The sequence below is a fragment of the Cryptomeria japonica genome, chromosome 9 (assembly GCF_030272615.1).
Source record: "Cryptomeria japonica chromosome 9, Sugi_1.0, whole genome shotgun sequence".
NCBI lineage: Eukaryota > Viridiplantae > Streptophyta > Pinopsida > Cupressales > Cupressaceae > Cryptomeria > Cryptomeria japonica.
In genome coordinates this window covers 144979310-145004659 of record NC_081413.1, presented here as the reverse complement: position 1 = coordinate 145004659, position 25350 = coordinate 144979310, and positions in this window count along the sequence as shown.

Below are 25350 nucleotides of genomic sequence, written 5' to 3'. Positions count from 1 at the left end.
CCATTGTTTGGGGGATCTACCAACGGGGTAGAAGCTGAGGCTTGGCTTTTGAGCCTAGATAGGTGCTTTGCATTATGCTCCTACAAGAGCAATCTAAAGGCATGTGTAGTAGTCCACCTATTGAGAGGGACAACCTCCACATGGTGGAGACAAGAGGAATACAAGTGTGGTTTAGTTGTTGATACCCTCACATGGGAGAGGTACTTGTCAGAGCATTACAAACAACGTAGGATAGATGAGTTCCATGACCTCTAGCAAAAGGGTCTCTCAGTGACCCAGTATGAGAGCAAGTTCTTTGAGCTCTTGCCATACATGGACTACCTGAAAGATGAGAAGCTTCTCATCAACCATTTTATCAGAGTGTTGAATACTGGCATAGTAGGACCAGTGAGGATGTCCACTCCAGGGAGCCTTTGGGTTTCCATGGAGAAGGCTTTGATAGCAGAGGAGATTTAGGTCAGGCCACAAGATACAAGGGATCGGTTCCAGAACTAAAACCCTATACCCTAGACATATGGGCTTCAAAAACCCCATTGGAAGGCTAATAACAAGCACATATCACGGTTCTCCAAACCCCCTCCTTTGCAGCAATCACAACAGAACCAGAGGTAGAGGCCTCCACAGAGTCAACAGGGCGCAAAGCCCAAGCAGTGGTAGTCTTAGGGTTAGAGGAAAGATTAGTGATCTCAAGTTCCTTACACACCTCCAGCAAGGACTCAGTAGTCCTTTAGGGGTGGGTACAGTGGTTCTAGCAGGACAGGGGGATAATCTTTCTCTAGGCCTCAAGGCATTTAGTTTCAGGCACGCGGTGCTTGTTTCACATGTGGAGCCATGGGGCACATGGTGAGAGAGTGTCCTCAGGGTCAGATGGTAGGGAATCAGAGGATGGAAACATCAGAGCCTACAGTTGGAGATATGGGTGTTGTCTTCAAAATCTGATTCACTTCAACATCCTTGTAGTAAAATGATTAAACTCTATGCAGAAGAGATATTAAAGGGAAGGAAACTCTTAGAACAACATATGACAAGGTTTCATTTAACCTTCTACACTTCGGACCTACTCAGAGTCTAGGCGGGTTACCTTTGTGAACTAAATTCACACTTTCAAAAGATAAATCCACAGCAAACCAATCCATAAAACCAATGGATCTAATCACCTTGAAACTAACTAAAATAAAGGAATGAAAATTATACTCATATTTAGTATTTTGACCTACAAAACATGTAATAGACAACCTCGATCTATACCAGTGCCTTATCCAAGGTCACAGAGTCATCTAAATTCAAACAATACTTCCCAAACAAGATATCTTTACTCATCCCATTGGCTCAGCTTCTGTTGATCCCTATATATGCCTAACACACACAAGAATTTATGCATACCAAATTAAACTATGCTCATCAAGATTCAAAGTATCCTATAGAGAATTTACTGGTAGAAATAATCCTTGCATATTTAATTCCCCTCCTAAAGAGAAAAGCTAAGAAGAATATCTACTGAGAGTTGCCTTACAACTCTATTCAAACAAAATAACCCTGGATTATTTAGAATGAAACAGTAAACAATTGCAAACACATTTGAAGATGACACAAAGTTTTCACTCAAAGCCGATGGTCTATATATTGATATTATCTTCAAGAAAGTATTACAAAAACTTTTGAATATTCTCCATTAAACTTAGAAAAGCTTAGATAAATTTCTGCCACATTTTCTTACAATTCTTTGCAATCCTTTTTCTATTAGTCCTGGTATCCATTTATAACAATATGGATGCACATAGCTTTGGAGTTTCCTAGGAGAATTTGTTACAATCATTTCTTTTCTAGAAGAAGTTACAAAGCCTTTTACAAAAATAGTTACAAGTCCTTTTCAACCTCTACAACTTCTTCTACTTGTTGTTTGGTTGCAACCTCTTCTAACTATTCAAGAGTGCCCTCTAACTGCTCTACATCCTAGATGGTATATTTTCTTGTCCACTCATTGTACACATCATCAGTTGGCCATGTAAAGTTAATCACTTTTGCCTTTGCCTTGGTTAACCTTTTCCAGGAATTTCTCATCTTGTTGACTTCTGAATTGAGAAAACCATAATGAGATTTTATTTTCTCTATCTCCTAAACTATTACAACAAAGAAGGAAGCATCATCTAAATCAACAATTCCTTTTATTCTAGCTAATAGTTTGGCCTCTAATTCCTTAAGCCATACTTGTTTGTCCTTCAGTTGATCTGGGTTAACAAAAACTCCCGGAAGCAATTCAAAAACCAGCTCAGCATACTCCTTTTTGTAGAAATTGGTTTTTCTATCAGCATTATCCACCCCTTCTACCAATTTTACTAAGTCCTTGGTGGTGTCACAAGTGGATTTGATGATAGGATTGGCCCCTGCTTCATCATAAGATACATAAATAAGCTCCAAGTCCTGCTCTCTAGGCTTCCACTTGTCAAAAACAGGTGTCATAATGGCCTTATCTCCATTAAGCTCATTCCACATATCCAAAATCTTGCTTATGTTATTATATAACAGTGAGGCACTCATTGTATCTACAAAACTTGAAATTCTAGCCCTTACTCTTTCCTCATACTTATTTGCATACAAGGCCTAAGCCTGTTTTAAATTCTCTAACTCTTGAGGAGTAATCTCAACCATTTGGGAGCTAGAAGGTGCTAGAGATGGTGGGAACTTAATGATGGGGCTGGTAGGTAGAGGTCTTGCAGGAGAAGAGGAGATCATCAATGTTAAAGACTCACCTTGATGGTACTGTCCTGTTAACTGGCTTTGTAACTTAGCAATGATGCTATCCTTACCTCTTACCTCCTCCTTAGCACTGTTATAAGCCTTCAAAATTGTTTCTAACTTGACTTGGAGGTCTGCTTTTTCCTTAGCCTCCCTTTCTGCTACTGCAACACTAAATTTTGCAGTTTCTAACATAGTGCTAGCAGCTTCCACCACCCCTGTGTTCTGCACTCTCTTCAGTATGATTCCACCAAGGTAGCTTGACCCTGGGGTATCCTTACTTCTCTTATTTTCATCTCTCTTGAGAGACCACATGACAAGTGCAGCATTATCTTTGCTGAAAATGATTCCCTCATTGGGCTTGGTTTCTTTTCTCACTGCCTCCAGTACCAAGGCATCTACTATGTCCCATTCAGGGAGAATGAGCACTCCATCTTGTGCCACCATATCTCTTCCTTGCTCAGGAGTGATGGTCTTAAACTCATCCATCATTTCTTGCTTTATTTCCTCCTTCACTAGAGCTAGATCTTTGTGAGGCTACTCACCTTTTCTCTTCTCACATCTTGCATTGTATTTGTCTATATTTTGCTTCCATACAAACTGCATAAATGCTCCTGATGTAACAAAATTGTTGTCAGCCAAGAAGTCATCACTGGCCTATTTGATCTTAGGATCCCACTCCTAGCCCTTAAATTCATTGGTAGTGATGTTCATTTGAGCAACAAGGGGCTCTTCTGGAATTCCCTCTTCTACTTCATCATATGTGTAGGCTATTTCTCCTAGACTGCCTAACTGTATCAGTTGTTCAATTGCTGCCTGTTCATCTCTTATGTGAATAGGGGATTGGGATGGAGAGTACGAGGGTGTATCAGATTGTACTTCTTTTCCTACTCTCTGCTTCTTTGTGCTCTCTTGGATGTCAATGACATCTTGTATCTTCCTCTTTCCTTTGGAGGTAGAGGGCTCCCCTATTGTAGGCATCAGTACACTATAATTAGATTTATTATGCAATGTATAGTCACCAAGAGGGATTGCTTTGGTGGAGGAAGACCTACTTAGAACCATTCTTGCCTTTTCAAGGTTGCTTTTAATCACAACCTCCCTCTTTTCTTTCAGAGTCTGCATTACATCCTCAAAGAAAACAATTAAGAACTTTATTTTCTCCTCAAAAGGGAAAAAGCTAGACAATGGGTCATAGCTAGCATCAAATTGATGTACAAAATCTAAGGTTTTCTTATAAGCCACCCATTTTTCCTTCCTCAACTCCTACTCGTCTAGATCAAACTCATTTCTAATGAGGTCTTTAGGAAACTAAAATTGATGGGGTCTACCTCTGCACACTGCTCTCTTTTTAAACATGCCATTGAAGAAGTCTTCTAGATCGGCACAATTGGATATTGCAGTTGACAAATGATAAGGTTTGAGAAAATCCTCAAAACAATTCCAACCTCCCTTGGTTATTATAAATTGGTGGGCTATGGTAATCTTAGGGAAAATAGTCCCTTTACCCCTGCTTGTCAGCTCTGCCTCTTATACACTACCAATTTTTCTAAGGACTTCTGCAATTCCCACTTTGAGAGGGACTTGATAAGGCAATAAGAATGGAGTGCCTCTGAAACCAAAAACTCTAAAAACTGTGGATACAGGGTATAAGTAAATATCACCCCAATTATGAACAATCTTTATACTTTCTGCAAATTCTTTTGGTCTAACAAATTCCAAAAGAACCTTGGGGATTCTTGGGTTTTTGGAGCAGAGGAGAGTACTAATCTTTGATGCAAAATATTTATCAAATTTTAAGAAACTGGCATCATCTTTGTCCCATGACAGCACTGTACTTCATAATTGCACTGGCATCTTTTCTCCCTCTTTCTCTTGTATGAGGTCTAGTCCACTTGCAAAGTAATCACCACCTTTGAACAAAAATAGATGCATGAGGAGTGAATACCATCTGAAAGGCCTGTCCACTTTCCCATTTTTTATTCCTATCAACCCTCCATGGATAGCATCAGTAATGAAAGAAGCATAATCAAATGTTACTACAAGAGAAGGATTCAAAATCTGAGCAATCATTAGCAAGTAGTGATTGGGCATATTTGCCTCAGCATCCTCTCCTAAAATCTGGCAAAGTGACCAATACACTCCCTTAACCCTAAGGGTGAACAGACTCAATGAGAAGGGCTCTTCAGTGTTGGGTCCTACAACTGTCAACCCACCTATCTTCACAAAGAATTCCTTAAGAGGCCCATTTCTAAGGTGGTTCCTCTATGCACTGTATACATGAGCTAATGATTTAAAATTAATGGGTTCTAGAAAATTGGTAAACTCATTAAGCCCAAAAGCACTTCTGAATTCTTCATTATTGATTTCAATAAGGGCTTTCCCATTTATGTCCCTAATGCTCCTTGTGACTAGATCATAGTTATGTGCAATTTGAGTCAATAGATCCATATCCATGAATACTCCTGGAACTACCAATTTCCCGACATCTAACTCCCAGATGCTATTTTGTGGGGTTGGAGAATTTCTCATTACGAATCCAACTTTGAATAACCCCAACCCAGACAACCCAACCTATGGATCTCTCAACCAGTTACCCTTATCATACAACCCTTCTCCTATTTTCAAACAAGGAGCTCTTAGCACTAATTCTTTTACTTTTGATGCCTAATTAGTTGAAAACATCAACTACTCAAGAAAATCATCACAAATGGCCCTCTCCTAATAATTAACTTTCCCAAAAAATTCTCTCTTAGGTGCCATTTTAAGATATGCAAGAAATTAAAATAATACCCCCAACTGGTTCTATGACAAATCAAGACCTTAATTAAAACACACTACAAAGAAATTGCCACACAAGAGTACAAGAAAACCTGCTTCTAGCTCAAAGGAATCCGCTCTGCAACTGAAATGACTTGCTCTGTATTTGAAGAAAATAGCTATGTATCTGCTCCTCTGCAACAATTCTTTTGAATGATACCTTTACTCAATCGACAGGAGATCATATATGGTACCTAGGCTCTTAACTGCGACATTGATACCACATGCTTCGGCCGTCCCTTCAGAATTGAATTTCTGAGAGAATTTGAATTTTTCACTCCAACGGGTTACAACACTCCCACACATTCTATCCTTTTGCTCTTTCTCTATTTTGCGAAGCATAACCTTTGGGCAATTTCGTTAAACAAAATCACGCCAACCGTCCGATCAAAAGAAACTTGATCACCCTTTACACCAACTTAACAGTCTCGCCTTCGGGCTGGGCCCCACCTCCTTTTCGCCATTTCATGGGCTTTATCCTTTGAGCACTTCTCCTTCATGAAGCTGTGCCAGACATTAGATGGAACTCTAACTGCTTGGTGTTTAACTCTTACCGAAACCATCGACATCTTCATTAACCATGCCTTTACCTTGACTGCTAGCGGTCTTTCATTATTTCATGAGGCTTAAACAACTTTCAACTTCAAGCCACAAAACAATGCGAAATGTTGGATCAGATCAGAGATGACCATCCTTTAAGGGAAACCTTTACGCTTGCTTTACTTACGCTGCCTTTTCATTGGTTACTGACTACCACGTGGCACTAAACCATTAGCTTTAAAAAATAGTTCAAGCCTAGTTCAACGTCAGCCACGTGTCTCTCCCTTATACGGCCGGTGACGCCTTGGAGGGCCCTCAACTTCTTCTGAAACCACATGTCCATAGACACATCACCATCTAGCATGACACCTGGATACCCTCTCTTCTTTTCGCCATTTCGTGAAGCATATCCTTCAGTTGGTTTACAACCGCGAAATAACGCCAGCCGTTGGATCAAAACGGAGTTGATCCTCCTTTAACCACATGCTTTATCTGTCTTTGGGGACAAAAAACCTTTTCACCATTTTGCGGGGCATAAAACATGAGCACTTTACCTTTGCGAATTCATGCGGGCCGTTAGATTATTTTTTACTTGCTCGATGCTTAACAATCTGAACTGAATCTGACAGATGTGGGCCCTCTGACTCAACTTCAAACACCTGGCATCTAGTCACTTTCAAAGCTGACATGTCAGTCTTTCATTTGCTGAGAGAAAACATTGGGTTCCACCTTGTCCTTGCTACCTATATCTTCCAGGTCACTTCTTTATCCATGGCATGACTCACCTATGGGACCCACCTTTTAACCCTTAGACCCGCCTTGCTGACTATTGTGGCCTCTACCATGTGCCATCATCTCACTCACCCTCTTAACTAGCTGGACCGTCTGCTTGAAGTGCCATGTCATTTCTCTACTTCGCGAAAGCTAACTATTGAGCATCCTCATCCTGCGAAATAGCATGAACCGTTGGATTAGATTGGACTCGATCACCTTTTAGTCACTTAGAAAATCTTCGCATGTAGGGTCCCACCAAATTCTTTTGCCATTTCATGAAAGGTATGTCACTTGCAAGTTCAGACTGCGAAATAACGCCAGCCGTTGGATCTTGGACGAGATGAAGCCTCTTTAAACCGGACCAAAAGTGTCATTTAGAACGCTTCTCCCTTTTGCCAATTCACGAGTCTTAAACCATGCACTACTTTGCCTAACAAAATAGTGAAAACCATAGATCTACCTAAAAATTGTGCACAACTTACTAGGCCCGACAACATTAGGAAGAAAATACATAAGGTGTAAAATTTTACGATTAATTCAAATAACCGCCTAGGCAAATGACAAGGGGGAACACTTCCTATGACCCCAAGACCCATTACTTAAGTGCATAAAGTAATGAAGAAATAGAAACCAGAGGGTTTGTTTGATAAAATATTGAATGATTTAAAATTAAAACCCTAAACCCTTAGGACCTAACACAGAGCTGAAGCAATTGATAGTGTGTCTAATTCAAAATTTCAAAAACTGAGCCGATTATGGGAAAGGAAAACCCATTTTTTAAACAGTGATAACAATGGGTAGGTCCCATAGGGTATTCGCAGCAGTTGACAATTGCCAGACAGAGCACCAGGCCATAGTCATTGAGGCTGCAGGTATGATCAGAGGTAGCAGTGTACCTATATTATTTGATTCAAGAGCTACTAACTCCTTTATATCTCCATTGGTTGTCGAGCATTGCGGGCTAGTGGCAACTAGACAAGGTGTCAGTTGGGAAGTGGAGTTAGCTTCAGGGGCTAGAGTGTCAGTGGAATCAGAGGTTAGGGCATGTCAGCTTTAGATTCGCAATACCACCACCTTAGTAGACCTTAGAGTTACACCACTTGGATCTTATGGTATCATACTTGTCATGGATTGGCTTTATGCCCATAGAGCCAAGATGGAACACCGGAAAGAGATTAAGTGTGAGGAAAGAGATCGTGTCTCTTCGTATGATTTCCACAATGTAGCTTAACTGGAGCATGTAAAAGGGATGTCATTTATTTTCCATCACCATCAGTGATAGAGAGGAAGAGGATGAAAAGGAAACATCGATAGATGACCATCCTATCCTTAAGGGATATTCAGACATGTTTCCTTCAGAGCTACCTAGAATGCCACCCCGTAGAGAGATTGACTTTCATATAGACCTTGTACCAGGAGCTAAGCCAGTTTCAAGAGCACCTTATAGGATGACCACAAATAAGCTTAATGAGATCAAGATACAGGTTGAGAAACTCCTAGAGAAGGGTCACATTCATCCTAGCGTATCCCCTTGGGGTGCACCAGTCATCTTTATGAAGAAGAAGGACAAATCTCTTCAGTTATGCATGGATTATCATCAGTTGAACAAAGTAACCATCAAGAACCGATATCCCTTGCCCAAGATTGATGATTTATTTGACTGACTTCAGGGTGCCAAAGTATTTTCCAAAATTGATTTGAAGTCAGGATACCATCAATTGAGAATAGTGGAAAGCGATATCCATAAGATGACATTTCGTACTAGATATGGCCACTATGAGTTCACCGTGGTTCCATTTGGTCTTACGAATGCTCTAGCTATTTTCATGAGCCTCATGAATGGGGTATTCTACATATTTCTTGACCATTTTGTGATTGTGTTCCTTGATGACATATTGATATATTCTCAGAATGAGAAGAAGCATGAGGTGCACCCGAGACAAGTTTTGCAGTGTTTGAGGGACAATTAGTTGTATGGTAGTTTGTCAAAGTGTGAATTCTTTTGTTCAAAGGTCAAGTACCTTGGGCATATTATTTCCGATGATGGGATCTCAGTTGACCCATCAAAGATCAGAGCTATTATGAATTGGCCAATGCTAAGTAGTGTGACAGAGGTCAGGAGCTTCATGGGCTTAGCAGGTTATTACTGACGCTTTGTTGAGGGATTCTCTAGAGTTGCACATCCTATTACTTCTCTTCAGCGTAAAGGGAAGAAATTTGAGTGGACAAAGAAGTGTGAGAGGGCCTTTAAAGAACTCAAAAAGGCACTTACTAGTGCACCTATCCTTGTAGTACCAAATCCCTTAGCTGACTTCATGGTTTGCATAGATGCTTCCCTAGAGGGTTTAGGAGCAGTCCTTATGTAGGATGGTAGGGCTATAGCTTTTGAGTCTAGGAAGCTTAAGACTCATGAGCTTAACTACCCTACTCATGACCTTGAGCTTGCAGTAGTAGTGCATGCACTTGTGAGGTGGAGACACTTCCTTTTGAGTCATCATTTTGAGCTTCATTCAGACCATCAGAGCCTTCAATACATATTACTCAACCAAACCTTAATTCATGTCAAAGGAGATGGATGGAGTTCTTGTGTGAGTATGATTTTGATGTTCACTACATGAAAGGGAAAGAAAATGTAGTTGTAGATGCTTTGAGTAGGAGACATCATGAGGTATACACCATATCTATGGGCACGGATCTGAGAGATCGTATATTACAGTAGTTGCTAGAGGATCGATTGTATTTAGAGGTTTGTTAGGTAATACAATCTCAGAAAACTCTAGAAGGGAAATATGTGGATTATTCCTTAGAGTCCGATGGGCTATTATGCCATAGAGGGTGCATCTATGTACCTTGTTCCAGGGGATTGCGAGAGTTCATTGTCATGGAGGCTCATAGAGCTCCTTATGCAACACATCTCAGAGTTAAGAAGATGCATGCTGACTTGAGATAGTTATATCATTGGCCAGGAATGCCACAGCTCATTGCTAAGTTAGTAGCCCGATGCCTCGAGTGTCAGAGAGTCAAGGCGGAGCACCACCATCTAGGTGGGTTTCTCTAGTCCCATGCTATACTAGAGTGGAAGTGGGATACTATATCCATGGATCATTGGTCTCTCTGTGTCATCTCGTCGCCATGATGCCATCTTGGTGATAGTTGACAAGTTGACCAAAGTGGCCCAATTTTCACCAGTTCAGACTACCTTCACAGCACCAGCAGTAGCACAGGTGTTCTTATGAGACATTGTCAGACTTCATGGTGTCCCATGCAAGATTATTTCTGACACAGATTCCCTCTTCAGTTCTTCCTTTTGTAAGGCATTACAAGCAGCTATGGGCACCAAGCTCAATTTCAGTACAGCCTATCATCCAGAAATGGATGGTCAGACAGAGAGGGTTAACCAGGTGTTAGAGGATATGCTTTGCATGTATGTCATGGATCATCAGGCTGGATGGGAAGAGTACCTTCCCTTAGTGGAGTTTGCCTATAACAATGGGCATCACACTTTGTTGGGGATGCCACCCTATCAGGCATTATATGACAGGCCTTGTAGGACACCGTTGAGTTGGGACTGCATAGAGGGTAGAGTGGATATTGGTCCTTAGATAGTTCAGGATATGGAGAAACAAGTGGATTTGATTAGGCAGTGTCTTAGAGAGGCACAAGATAGACAGAAGAAGTATGCAGATGCAAAGAGGATAGATCATAGCTACTTGGTTGGAGACAGATTCTTCTTGAGAGTACAACCACATAAGAGTCCAATCCATTACGGAAAGGATTCTAAGCTCTCGCCTCACTTTGTAGGACCATTTGAGATCCTTGAGAGGATAGGACTAGTTGCCTATCATTTAGCATTGCCACCTAGCCTATCATGCATCCACAATGTGTTTCATGTATCAGTTTTGAGGAAGTATATCTATGATGAGTCTCATATTTTAGATTGGGATGCCTTGCAAGTGGACTTGGATGGATAGCTAGCTTTGGAGCCCAATCTCATTTTGGCACATTGGACGCTATCCCTTCGAGGTTGAGAGCTAGACTAGGTTAGGGTCCAGTGGGATTGCTATGATGAGGTTATGGCTTCATGGGAGGATGCAGCACATATGAGATCATAGTGCCCTCATCTTTTTGATGAACTCCAAGAGGAAGTTCATGCCTAGAGGGGGAGGGTGTGATGCCCTACCCCGACTCATTTTAGCATTTCAGTGATTTTCATGTTGAGACTATTATGGATGCTTTATTTTTATGCATTATGGATTTAGAACTTATATGATTCCATGATTTGGATAACACTGATATATATTGATGCTTCATTTCTATGCATTATAGATATAGAACTCTATATGATTCTAGAATAGGATAACTTTGTGATGATGTATGTCATTATTGGATTTGGAGGACTTTACTATAATGATAGAAATAGGATGCATGTCTTATGTATGGATCAAAATTATGAGGATTACGATAATTACTTATGTGGGTTTATTTTGATACATGAGATATTGATTTGTTTAATGTCAATTGTATGCAGAGTGTTTGATGTATATTCTTATTCATGTGTTTAATATTTTATGAGGTTAATTGGAAGTACTAATGTGTAATTGAGATGCACAAGAAAATAATCCATGTGACCATGGAAATATTATGGAGAACCAAACCTAGACTTATGTACGTTCATAACACTAGGGTTTGTCTATTTGGAGAGACAACAACCCATATGTATCGTATTTTATTTGTGAAAGTAAATGCTACATGTGTGTTAAATTGAATTATTAATTTGTGTAAATCCAACAAGAGACAAATTTCATGTGTAATTTTGTAATGTATTTTATTGTGTCACTTGACACCTCTGTTGATTTATGTCTTGAATTTTGACTTTTCTCTTGGAGGGAGTTGATTCAACCATAGCTTTTTCAAAAATTTGAATGTGGTTCAAAATTTTCCTTGGGTAGAGAGTCTTTGGAGTGGTCAACTTAGGTTTGACCCGAAAGTTAACTTAAAATGGGTTTCTAAGGGGTCAAATGGACTCCTAGGGGTAGTTTAAAGGTGTTTCCTAAAGTCCATAAGGTATACCTATGGGTTAGGAGTATTTTTAGGCATGTGTCTACTCCCATGTGACTATTTAGTCACCTCAAAAAGTGGGTTTCCTAAGGTGAGCAAAAATTAAAATTAGAATGTGCCATCTAGGTTAGATAACCTTCCTTTTTGATGAGAGATCATTTTCCACTTTTTCTTACTTTTTCCTTTTTTAGTTTTAGAAACCTATGAGAACTCTCACTGAGGTCTTTTAGGTAAGAATGAAAGACTCTGTGGGTAATCACCCACTCTCCTTTTTTTTGGAGATCATGCAATTTTGAAAGGAATAGTTTTGGGATAGAATTTTGGCTAAGTGTAGAAAGAAGAATTGTGGAATTGGACTGCTCATCCTCAAACTAGTCTTAGCAAACCTTTGGGCAGATTGAAGGTTGGTTCATATTCTCCTTTTGTTTTCTTTTACGTTGCATGTTTATGTTGGAAAGATTGTCTGTATGTAAAAGTTGTTTTCTTGTATTTTCTTTTGTGAAAATTATTGTGCAACCTATCTTTTATTCTTTTATGCATTTCCTGTGATTTGGGAGTAACCAAGGCCTTCTACTCTTGGGAGAGTAGGATGGTCTTGTGGGTGGTAGAAGTTTGATAGCCCTCGAGTGAGAGGCTCTCATTATGAGAGTGAACTCAAGGGGTGTATATATGACCCTTGTTGCATGGCCTGGTTTATGCATTTGGTGGTCATAAGGGGAGAAAGTATGGCATGAATGCCTTGGGGAGCATAAGGATGTGGGGTTAATGAACTTGTGATATATCTTTGTTTTCCATGAGGTGGCTTTGTGATCTACCATTCTTGTAGTCTCCTCAGGGTATTTGGTCAACTACCACCCATGTAAAAACATCACATTTTGTGATGAAGTGTAGCCTTGGTTGGGAAAGTGTTGTTGTGTGTTTTTTTTCCTTGCTTGTTGTGTTTGCATGTGTGTAACCTGTCTAGGGCTTGGTTCTCCATGTTCGGGGGTGGCTTCTAGTAAGCCTAGGTTGGGAGGTGAACACTCCATGGTCAAAGCCTTATGATTTATTTGTAGGATTGTTTGGAAAGAAAAGTTAAAGACAAGCTAAGAGTTGCTCGATTTACTTGATTTGCAGAAAAAGATTAGGGGATGGGATATTTTATATTTTAGTTGCAGAAATGAAAAAAGAAAGCTATATGTTGTATTTACATTGAAAAAAAAATGGATCTATTTTATTTAAAGTCCTCATTTAATAGAAATGAGAGACTAGTTGGGTATCTCACCCATTTGAAATGTTGACTATATTGTATTCTTAATATGTCTTAAAGAAATGCATTATTCTATTAAGTTATCATTGCAAAAAAATGAAATGTGTATTTCTGGATTAAGTCACTATAGTTATGAAAATAATATTTGTGGTGTATATGTTATTTTGAAAATCAAGAAATTCATTTTATCCCCTTATGCATTTGAAATATTGGAAAGGAAAAGCATGTATGTTAGTAAGCTGAAAATAAAACATTTAGTCCTATTTATGGAAGTTCTAAAGGTAAATATAATTAATTAGCCATTTAGTATGAGCACTAATGTTGCATGCGGTAGTTTAATTAATTCTGTTATTTTTCCTTGATATATTGTAGAAAGTAAATCTAAAATTAATAATCTATCTCCAATTAGCAACTAGATTGTCCCAAAGAAAAAGAAAGCATTATTTAAACCTGTTAAATATTGTTAAACCACTTTAAGTGGTTTTAGGAAAAATAAATATAAACAAAATGGTTAAAGTAGTTTTTGCCTCTATTTCCATGCAATCAATATTTTATTAATTTCTGCATGATTTAAAAAGGTTAAGAAAAAATATATATAAGACTACATATTTTATCCAAAAATATCCTCAGCCTGTGAAACTGTTTGTTTGAAAATATTATAACCACAGAAAAAAATACATATATATATTTATATATATATAAAAACAAAAAAAAAGGAGGTTTAATCTATTTAAAAAAAAAAAAATGCAAAATGGGGGAGCCTCGGCTCCCCCTACGCTGTGGACGGTGGCCCCCAGCGGTGGTCGTAGCCGCCACTATGGGCCTCAACCCACAGTCAGGGAGGCTTCGACCCCCTCCTGTGGGTGGCATCCCATAATGACGGTGCAACTGGGTTGCGGGCCACATCTCATAGCGGCGGCCAAGGCCGCCTCGGTGGGTCGCGACCCGCAGGCACAGTTGTGGTTGTCCCTTTAGGGAGCTTTCCCCCGTGAACTCTCCTCCACTCCTCCGCCGTGTCCCTCCATGGTCGCCGCCTCCTATACCCTGCAACAACAAACACACACACACACCCTACCCTAAAAAATAAATAACATAGTTAAAGCCCTAGCCCAAAAATAGGGTTAGGGCAAGACAATAAAATGGAAGAAAACTAGGGTAAAGGGTGGGGTAATTTTATAATGTTGTCGTTAGGGCACAGGAGGTATTGTTGTTATAAAGTTTGTTTAGAAAATAAATATCCACATATAAAAATATATATGTTTTTAATATATATATATATATATATATATATATATATATATATATATATATATATATATATATATATATATATATATATATATATATATATATATATATATATATATATATATATATATACATATATATATAGTTTAAAAGTATGAATGTATAAATTCAACTTTAATTTAGTTATTTTTATTTAAACATTCATATTTTATATACGTTTGTATAAACATGTGAATATGATGCTTTAAATTTTAAATTATCTTGGAGTTTAATCTATTAGGGAATTTTAATGGCTTTATAAGTTATTTTGGCCATAAGGGGATTAACTTTAGTCCACCTAAATATAGGCTCTTCAAGATTAAATGTGATAGGTTTATTTTCTTTAAAGATTTATTTGGCGCTATAGATGAAATTTAATACACATTATAATTATTGTTAAATGGAAATATAGGTGTTTTAAAAATCTAAGTGCTAGAGTTAATTTAAGTAATTCCTATAATGATTGAAAGATTAATTGAGGGTAATAATATCTCTTGTCAAATAATTTAGGGGTTTTTGCTTAAATGAATTTATTATTTATTAATCGATGAGATAATAATAAATTCTTTTGGAGAGTTCATATTTCGCATTTAATTTAAGTTATTTATCCTTACCTGAGTTAGTGGTTAGAGTTAACTCAAAACATAGTTAAGACAAAACTTGTTAGTGCATTTCATATTAGCAAATTTAATGTTATTAGGTTGTTAATTTAAAAAAAAAAAAATCTCGTTCGTCCCCAAAATTTTGGGCATGACAATTCCAAATGACTTGTATAGGAGATTAGAAGCTAGAAGATTAGCCATTGTTGAACTGGATAAAAAGATTAAGATTGAAAAATTACTGGCAATGCATCCAGTTAACTCACCTGATAAAATAAACAAATTAATCAGTGAGGCTACCCAAACAATATTTCCTACTGCTCACCAGCATGTAGCACTAATAGCTGACAGAGTAACTGAAGTATCTAAGGAAACAACAGATGGATGTGATATATTCTTTGTGGAAAAAGAAAAAGAGGAAGAATTACTTAGGCCAAAAACTATCAAAGTATATCAAAAGGATAGAGATAAGGGGAAAGGTAAGGTAGGCTGACCACCAAGCCTGAAAATAACTGACAATGTGCCCCCACCTCTTTCAGATACTCCATTGTTAGACACTATTGAAAATCAACCAGCCACTGAGAGTATGGAGACTTCGGTAGAAGATACAAACCTCGAATCAGAAATTTTGTATATAGTAAATGTAGACACTCAGAAAGTTAACATTGTGGTTGACAGAGAAACCACTTAGGACAAAGAGAAAAATGTGACTACTAAGTCACGGACTATAGAGGTTGAGATGAACACAGAAAAAATAGCATAAACAAAACAACCTCCAGAGGATACCACTGAGAAACCAGTAGAAACAATAGATAAACCATCTGAAGAACTGGCTAAAGAGAGTTCAGAGGTACAAACTGAGATTACATCTGAGAAACCGGCAGTTAAAATCTCAGAGAAACCCTCTAAGACATAGATAGAGAAACTAAAATCGGTACAGGTTGAAGCATAGGTTCAAACAGACACAGTGCCACCGACCCAAATTGAAAAGCATAAACCTTTGTTTGTAGAAATGCAAACACAAACAAACCTACCAAAGGTCGAATCAAGCAAGGTAATAACCATAATTGGTAGCATGGCTACTATAAAGACTATTGGACAAACATCTAGTATAGCTATGACAGAATTCAGACCTACTAATGTAACAAAGGTCCTGTTAGATTCAATAAAGAAGATCACCAAATGCAATGCACAAGCCTATAAGGCTATTGATGATACAATACCAATTTTCAAATTGATAGCACCAAAGTGTAGTGTTGAGAATAAAGATTCTTTAGGTCAACTAGACACATTGTCTAAGCTCATTACCGGCAACCTACTAACTATTGATCGAATAAATGAGAATACATTTAAGGAGAGAATGATAAAAGAAAAAGAGAAATTATTTGAGGATATTGTAAAGGAGAACAGGGAAGAAATGGACACCCTTTTAACAGAACTTGGAGAAATAATCTATGGCTTCAAGAAACTGTACAGGGATACTTGCAAAATGAATGTCCTAACCGAGGATCTTGACAAGGAGATCAAGAAAGTACAAGATAAGATAAATAATATTGCTAACAATCTGATTGGAACATCAGATTCATTTTTGGATTTAGAAAAGAAGATTGCAGAACAGGAAGAGAAAATCAAGGAGTTAGAAAATGACAAACAGGGAATAAAGGATAAGGCAAAGGACTTGAAATGCAGACTTAGTCCAAGACTTAAATACCTTACTTCTTTGAGAAAATAAATATCTAAAGCTCTGGTTCCAAAACTAAAGAAACCGGAAGAGAAAATGCACATACTCACCGGTACAGTGCAGAGAACACAAGAGGCAATTAAAGATAGCAAAACTTTCAGCAATGGTATAAACTTAGTTTTGATAGATATCTTTCAGATTGTAACCCACCGATTACAAGAATCCAGGCAGGACTCCACTAATAGCAAATGACAACCTTTGTCACTGATTGCAAAGGGGGAGTAGTGGGATGATAAAAATGGTCAGAAGGAAGGGACTTCATTTGCTCAAGGGGAGCATACAGTTTTGAGCATACAATTTTGGAAAGACAATTTTTTGGCAGACTATTTTTGGATATCATTTTGGACACTTTTGATTTTTCTCATGAGTATTCCCATCAATGCCAAAGGGGGAGATTGTTGGAAAATGCACACTCCAATGATAAATTATAGGTGATTGAAGGTTTTGTCATTGATGGCAACCTCGCAATCATAGGACACTGGCAAGACAAAGATATCAGCACTAGCATCGACAAACTCTACACTGGCACACAAAACACCGACAATGAAAGGAAGGATACCGACACCTTGGCCGACTTCAAATTTGTTTAAAATGAATTTTGTAATTAAATGTAAAATCATTGTAAGCCGACATGGCGAGTTGTAATATGACTCATATGTGTATGAGATCATTTTGTAATAGGAAATGTGTGAAATAGGATGCGAGATAAGTAGACCTAATATGCGAAATATTGGTTAAGGATTTATTTTGTAGCAGAGCTTAAACTGGTACTAAATCTAGCATAGCAGATGTTGATCTGAAGCAGTACAAGATATTGGATTAGTATAATCCATTTTTGTAAGTCAATGTGACTTCTTTTGTAATTGAGCAGTGAGCTCTAGGCACTTGGCCTTCCTGCATGTGCAGGCCCCTATTGTAAGAGTAATATTCCCTTATTGGCCAATAAGTGAATATTGTGGGTCACAAATCCCACTGAGATTTTTGCCACACCAGGTTTCCTCATTAAAATACTGTGTTATGGTGTGCCTCTCATGTGGTTACTATTATTCTTGTTCATTGCATTATTTCTGGTTTACCGATACACAGTTTTAATATGCTTTTCATGTTTCAAGACAAGTAAATTTATAAACCAGTTAGATACCTATTCACCCCCCCTCTTAGTATCTTTGGGAATCCTAACAGCCTCCTCCTTCCAAAATTGTAAAGGCTTGACTACCCCTTCTTTGTTCTAATTCACTAAAACTCTTCATCAATTCCCTTACCTTTCTTTCTATATTTTCTGGCAAAATTTGAGCTTCTTGCATTAATTTTACTAGCAAATATGTTGTCTAGAGTGCATGTGGTCTCTCGGCATGAAATTTAGAAGCCATGTACATCATTTTGAGCTCATTTCCTCTTTGCAACCATTTTGTGAACAAGGGAATTGCCAATTATTTATCATCATTAAACTTTTGAATAGCATCAAAAAGTAAAGAGTATAAGGCATGGATATTGTTTAACCTACTTTCAAATTTCTCATTCAAACGAGTTAGCACTAAGCTAACTATATCCTCTTGTTGCTCGACTGATTATTTTTCTGATTCTTTTAGTTTACTTTCTAATTCAACAATCTTCTCTAAAAGATGAGACTCATTTGGTTGAGTTGATCTTGTAGTATTGGGCTCATCATCATCACCATATGGGACTAATACCATACTAGAGACATTAGTACTTGTATTTAGTTGAGTTGCTTCTCCTCCCTAGACCATAGGTGGTGACCTAGATGTTGATGGCTCAGATGACCTTGTAAGTGCAAGATAGGAAACCTTTATTTATCCTTGCTCAAGGAGTGGCACTCTCATTTGCAAATCCACACACATTTTTTGAGATATGTTATAATCATTAAAAATATTGTCAAACTTTTTTATCATCTCAGCCTTCTCTGAAGTTTCCTTTTTTGCACTCTCATGTGCTAGCTTCACAACATCAACATTTATCTTTGTAGCCTCTACACTTGATGTGTTGACTTCTTTCTTTATAATTAGGCTTCCCTTTAAGTTGGGATTTAAATCACTGGCTTCCTAGGTCCTTCCTCTAGTGCCCATATTGCTAAGGTTGCATAATCATCTACAAAATTGATCCTTTTATGCTAACCTTACTTCTTCTTTCTTTGATTTCCTAATTATGTCAAATGCCACTGCATCTGCTATGTCCCATTCTAGAAATATCAAGACTCCAGTCTGACTTATAATTTTCCTACCCTCATCAACAATAATTCCTTAAGCTCTTCCTTCATTTCACTCTTTATTTCCTCTTGGATTTCTTGATCTAATTTTTCTGGCCTTTGGGCCTTCGTCTCAGTAATTCTTCCTTTGTATTTCTCAACCTTTGTCTTCCATACTAACTACAAAAAGGTTGGGCTCCTTACAAAAGTATCATCCTTAAGGAATTTATCAAATGCCTCCTTTCTTGCATCTTTGAAGGCTTTACCCTGGTTATCCAAGGGAGTAAGATCCAACTCCAAATTAGGAGGCAATGCAAGAATACAAATCTGCATTTCTACACTTGTTGCAATAAACCTATCTTCCTCCATTTGTTCCTCACCCTGCCTTACTGGTGAAAAAGATACAGCTGATGGCAAAGAAATTCTTTTAGAATCTTTAAGATCAATGATCTTGACTCCTTGAAGAGGCTTAGTTTGTATCTTGGGGAAAGGCTCTGAACTCATCATCTTCTTACCCTTTCTCCTTATCAATCTCCCACTGTCATTTCTACTATCCTCTTCATCACTTGTTTATTCTCTTTCTCTTTTATGAGAATATTCCTAAATAGGCCTTCCTGCTATCACGCCACCTGCTCTCAGGGATAAAGGAGGTTGTGAGATTGATTGTTGCCGGCCATGAACTTCTTTATGTTTGGCTATCTTCTCCTTTAAAATCTTCTTCAACTCCTCAAAAATTTTCATAACAAAATCAATCTTGGCACAAAATGGGGAAAAATCCTTTAATGGGTCATATTTTGGATCCATCTTTTGTCATAGAAGCCCATAATTTTCTACAGATTATCCACTTCACTTTTCTCCATTCCTTAGTCATGGAGTTAAATTCATTCTTGATTAAGTCCTCGAGAAAATTATGCACATGGGGCAACTGAGTTCCTTTTATTCTTGTTTTAAAATCTTTGTAAAAACCCTCAAGATCACTATTTCTAGCTATACTTACCCCCAAAGTATATGGAGCAAAGAATTTGTCAAAGTTCTCATAACCTCCCTTTAGAATTGCAAAGTAATGGATAATAGTGTAATCTAAGAGAATTGTTCCTTTTCCCTTTCCTTTTAAATCCTTATCCCAAATGCATCTTATTTTCCACATCACCTCAACAAAGCCCATTCTTAGAGGAATATTCAAGGGTAGTACATGTGGTTGTCTAGAGAAACCATATATTCTAATAATAGTACTTACAGAGTAAGGGATAAAATCCCCCCAATTATGTTCAATCTTGGCAAGCGGCACCCTCTTCTTGGGTCTCACAAAATCATGCAATTCCTTAGGAATCCTTGGTGGATTTACTATCAACTTTTGCCTTAACCTAGAAGAAAATTGTTATCAAACTTATATAGCTAGCCTCTTGCCTATCCCAAGACATATCTGTGCTCCAGAGTTGTACTCGAATCTCTTGGTTATCAATTGTCCTTTTGAGGTTCACGGTACCCTCAAAGTAATCTGCATTCCTAGAAAGGAACATATACATGAGTAAAGAATACCAAGAGAATTCAGTACCAACAACTTGATTCTTAAATTCTAGTAACCCCCCATGAATATTTTCCTCAAGGTAGGGGGCAAATTCAAAGACTACCGCAATGTTCAGATGTTGTATTTGCATAACCATGTACATAAAATCAGGTGACATCACTGTAATGGGATTAAAACCCAATATTTGACACAGAGAGAAGAAAGCATCCTGAAAAATAAGGAGCAAATGCACTGATTGGGAATGGCTCCCCTGAGCTAGGGCCGATATGATATATTGTATTCCCTACTTTGGCTAGATGCATTGGAAGGAAATTCTTTCTAACAAATTCCTTCATCTTGTAATACATTACATTTTTTTCATTTAAATCTATTAGCACCAGGCTCGAGGATGGTTCATATAGGTCAAAGATCTCTTGAAACTCCTCCCTTCTGATGGTTAATATAATTTCTCCATCATTTCCCCTAATAACCCTTGAAACTAGTTCATATCTGTCTGAAACATCCTTGAGTAAAATGACATCCATGAAAACACTCGGTACTACCAACTTGCCCAAATCATATTGCCAAGGACTAGATAGTGGGGAATTTAATTTTCTTTGTCGATACCATAATTTGAACATTTATAACCCATTCATTAGTATCTTTGCATCTGCCAAGTGAAATGCTTTGTTAGTTAACCCTTCCCCTAGGTTTTTTCCATCCACAAACTTGTGCCCCAGCTACTTATCATTTGTAGAGGGTTTTTATTGGTCCAAGAAATCATTATAAAGATTTCATTTCATAGAATCCACTTGTCTTGAATGTTTCGGTGAGGGATCCATCTTCTGCAACTAGGGCTCTATAATATAATTCCAAATTTGGGAAGGAAAAACTAGGGCTAGTACAAGATTTTAAATTACCAGAGTAATTCAAACAAATTTTACTACTCTCTATCTAGCACATAGCCCTAGAACAAATTGAATTTTCTTCTTACAACTTCATGCACAATTTACAATATCAATTTGTTTCAAGAACATATGGAGAGCTTAGATAAACTTACTGCTTTGATTTTCACCGAAGATGACAATTACATGTCGTAGAGAGTTGTTTCAGCCTCCTTCAGTAGCAAGAAAACCTTCAAGATTGTTATGAAATCTTTTGTGAATGAAGAAAAACCTTTCAAGGGTCTTTTAATTATTTCCTAGAAAAGAATACAAATGTCTCGTCTGCCATTAATATCTGCATGAGGAAAGCAACGACTCATAACTTTGTATTTAAAAAATTTGAAACTTGGTCGTTGATCATCTTTCAAGTTGGCAAATCCAATGATCATCTCTTGTCGACTCAGCACTTGAATTTCCATCTATATCAACAGACCCATGAAATCATGACTAATCAGCACCACATCATCTTTCAATCAAACTCTCTCAGCGGCCCCATCGTAGATCTTCCTGGCCAACCTGGGACATGTGGCATCATCTCATGATGTCGTTGTCCATAAGCTCCTTGCAACTTCCATCATGGGAACACGAGGGCCATCTAATCTGTTAAAACTTTACCACTTTGCACACTGCCTGTTAACTCCTCCAAAATTAAAGATTGAGCACCTTTTACCTCAGGACAAAACATCTCCATTCATTTTGAACACGTGCAAATTGATGGGACTGTTGGTAGACCAACCTTTACCTCCTAGGAACCGGTAACACAATGCTTCAACCGGTTACACTACCAACCCTATCGATTTTCACTGATAACATGTGGCACAATCTCGCGATGCCGCAGTCCTTATAATCCTCATATCTTTTATCATAGGGATGCATGAACCATTGTATTAAATTTGTCTTTAAGAACCCGCCAAAATACTTAGGACTTTCAAACTAAAGAAAATACAAGCGTGGGCACAAACATTTAAAAGGAGACCGGTAATAGAATTGTTATGCACATGACTTAGGGAAATCATATTTCACAAACCAGTTAACCACCACTTAAAACATAGGAAATGAAATGGCCCCACAAAGGAAAGCGGTACCCTCGGCCTTAAGTGAGAAAAAGGGAATGATTGGATATAAAAAGGATCGAAGACTCTTTCACACCAAGATTTAATCAAGAAAAGACATAACCCTAAAACCCTAAACCTGAATAACTTGACAGAGGGCAAAATAAAACCAGAATAACCAAATTTTGCAAAATATAATTTCAGGTCCTATCACAAGTGATTCATCCTTCGACATTATGATTGAGAAGAGATTGGTGTTACAGAGTAGACATATGTGCTTAATCGGAACTATCATCAGGCATTAGCAGATGCTATTATTGCAGTTCATTTGATTTTGAATTATTGTCTGAATATTTTGCAAGTCAATGAGACTTCCTTGTAAGGTAGTGAACATTCCCTAAGGGTTGTAGCCTTTTGGGTTATTTTATCTTCAGCTATAAGCTATAGGTAGTGTGCCTAAATTCTAGTGCATTCCCCATTATAATCATTTTCATATACTACTGCAGAGTATCATCTTATTGTGGGTAGGTTCCCACCATGGTTTATCCCTTAACTAGCTTTTCCAGGTCAAAATCTTGGTGTTGTGTGTTGTGTTGCTTGTCAACTTATCTTTATTGTTGCTGCAGTTTATCAGATTTTCATTTGTGGTTAAGTTTGTTGATCCAATGAAAACTGATTCACCCCCCCCCCCTCTCTTAGTTTTCTCTCATTGTTGTTTCCAACAATTTGTATCAAAGCTAGATCCTTCGGAAGAAGCTTAACCACTTGAGGTGATTTGGGATGACAAATGGAAGTGGAAATTTTATCTTTAAGAAGGAGAGTCTGAGATTTGATGGAAGTAACTATGCTATATGAAAGAACTGGATGGAAGTTCACTTGAGATGTCTTGGAGAATATTACTAGAAGATTACTAAGAATGCCTATTCTATTCCTCCAAATGGACTAGTTACTCTTGATGAGATCAAGGAAGCTAAAAATAACATTAGACCAAAGGAAGCATTACTGAGTGCCCTAACTGATTCAAATATGACTAATGTAATGGGACTTTAGACTGCACATGAGATTTGGGAGTATCTTGAAACCTTGTATGAAAGAGATTAAACAAGTCAAAGTTGCTAAATTGCAAAGTTTGAAAGGGAAGTATGAGATGTTGAGGATGGGAGAAGATGAGAAAATAAATTCATTTATGGCTAAGGTGAATGAACTTGTCCTAGGTATTAGATGTGCCAGTGGAACCCTTGAAGAAGATGAAATTGTTACTAAGGTGTAGAGATCATTGCCTCCTTACAAACAGAAGGTGGCTTCTATTGATGAGATCTAGAGTGTGACTACTATGAAAAGATTTATGCTAGTTGGAAAGATTGTTGCATTTGAACTAAGCGAGTTTGGTGAATCACATGGAAATTTTGAGACAATATTTAGAGCATCCGTATCCGGAAAGAAGAAGTATGATCTTGAAAAATTTATTATATCTAGATATGAAAGAGAGAGAAGAGAGATGGAACAACAAGAAAGAGAATTGGAAGAGCTTGAAGCATTGATTTCCTGGAGATTGCCTAATGGAGCTAGTAAGTATGATGGAAATTTACCTTTGAAATGTTTCTCTTGCAATAAGATAGGACATTTTGCTTCTAGATGCCTGGAGAGAATGTCTAAATATAATAGGCATTATAAATTTGATGAGCATGATAGGAGTGATAGATATGAGAAGCATGAGAAGTATGATAAGCCTTACAAGCCTAACCAGAAGTATAAGCATCAAAAGAACTATTATTATGTTGTTGATGAAGGTGTTATTGGAATACAATGAATCCAAGAACACTGAGAGGGGGGTGAATCGGTGTTTTGCTGATAAAATAAGATTTTAACATTTTTTAACATACACATAAATCAATAAATGAAGAAACATATAACATGAAGTAAATAAACCATCCACATGAATGAACACCATAACACATAATTTTATACATGGAAAACCTCAAAGAGGAAAAACCAGGGTGGGATTTGTGACCCACAATATGAATTCACTGGCCATATGAAAGATATTACATAGCATGGGGTCCTACACATGTAGGAAGGCACACTGCCTAGAGCACACTAATCAACACAGAAGAGTCTCACTGACTACAAGCTTCTGCTAAGATAAAATAGTAATGGAGAACTCACAAAATGCATCTACAATGCCAAAAAGAGTTCTAGTTATAGCTCTGTTCTGTATCAGTTCATAAACCCTGAACCCTTTTACCGATATCTCCTTTCCTCCAAGAATGCTTTACAAACCATCTACTGATCATTGCATGATATTACTTTTGAATACAAATGATCTACATACATATCCTTTGCATCACTTTATTCTACTACCTTGTCATATATCAAAATGACCTAACATACTGACTTATATACCCTTTACAAACAATATGCCTTATGTCGGCTTACAATACAAAAGATATTTAATGTTGACTCTATACAATAATTACGAAATGATTTTACAAATAAAACTTTTTGGATCCCAGACTGATGTCGGCTTCACTGAAGTACTGGATGCCGGTGTCGGTGTCGATGATGACCCTGATTACTCCAATGCCAGTATCTGCCGATGTATGCCTCCAATATCGATATCTATCGGTATATGCCTTCTATAGAATCTTGCTGCCATCAATGACAACATATGAATCCAATGAGTGTCATTTTCCAACAATCTCCCCCTGAGCTAATTGACAATGTTTGCAATATACTCTTTGTCTGATATCCTCCCCCTAGGATTATATATATATATATATATTTCACATAAATATAATCCCCCTTTGGCATCAATGCCAAATACCAGTGAAAGAATTGAA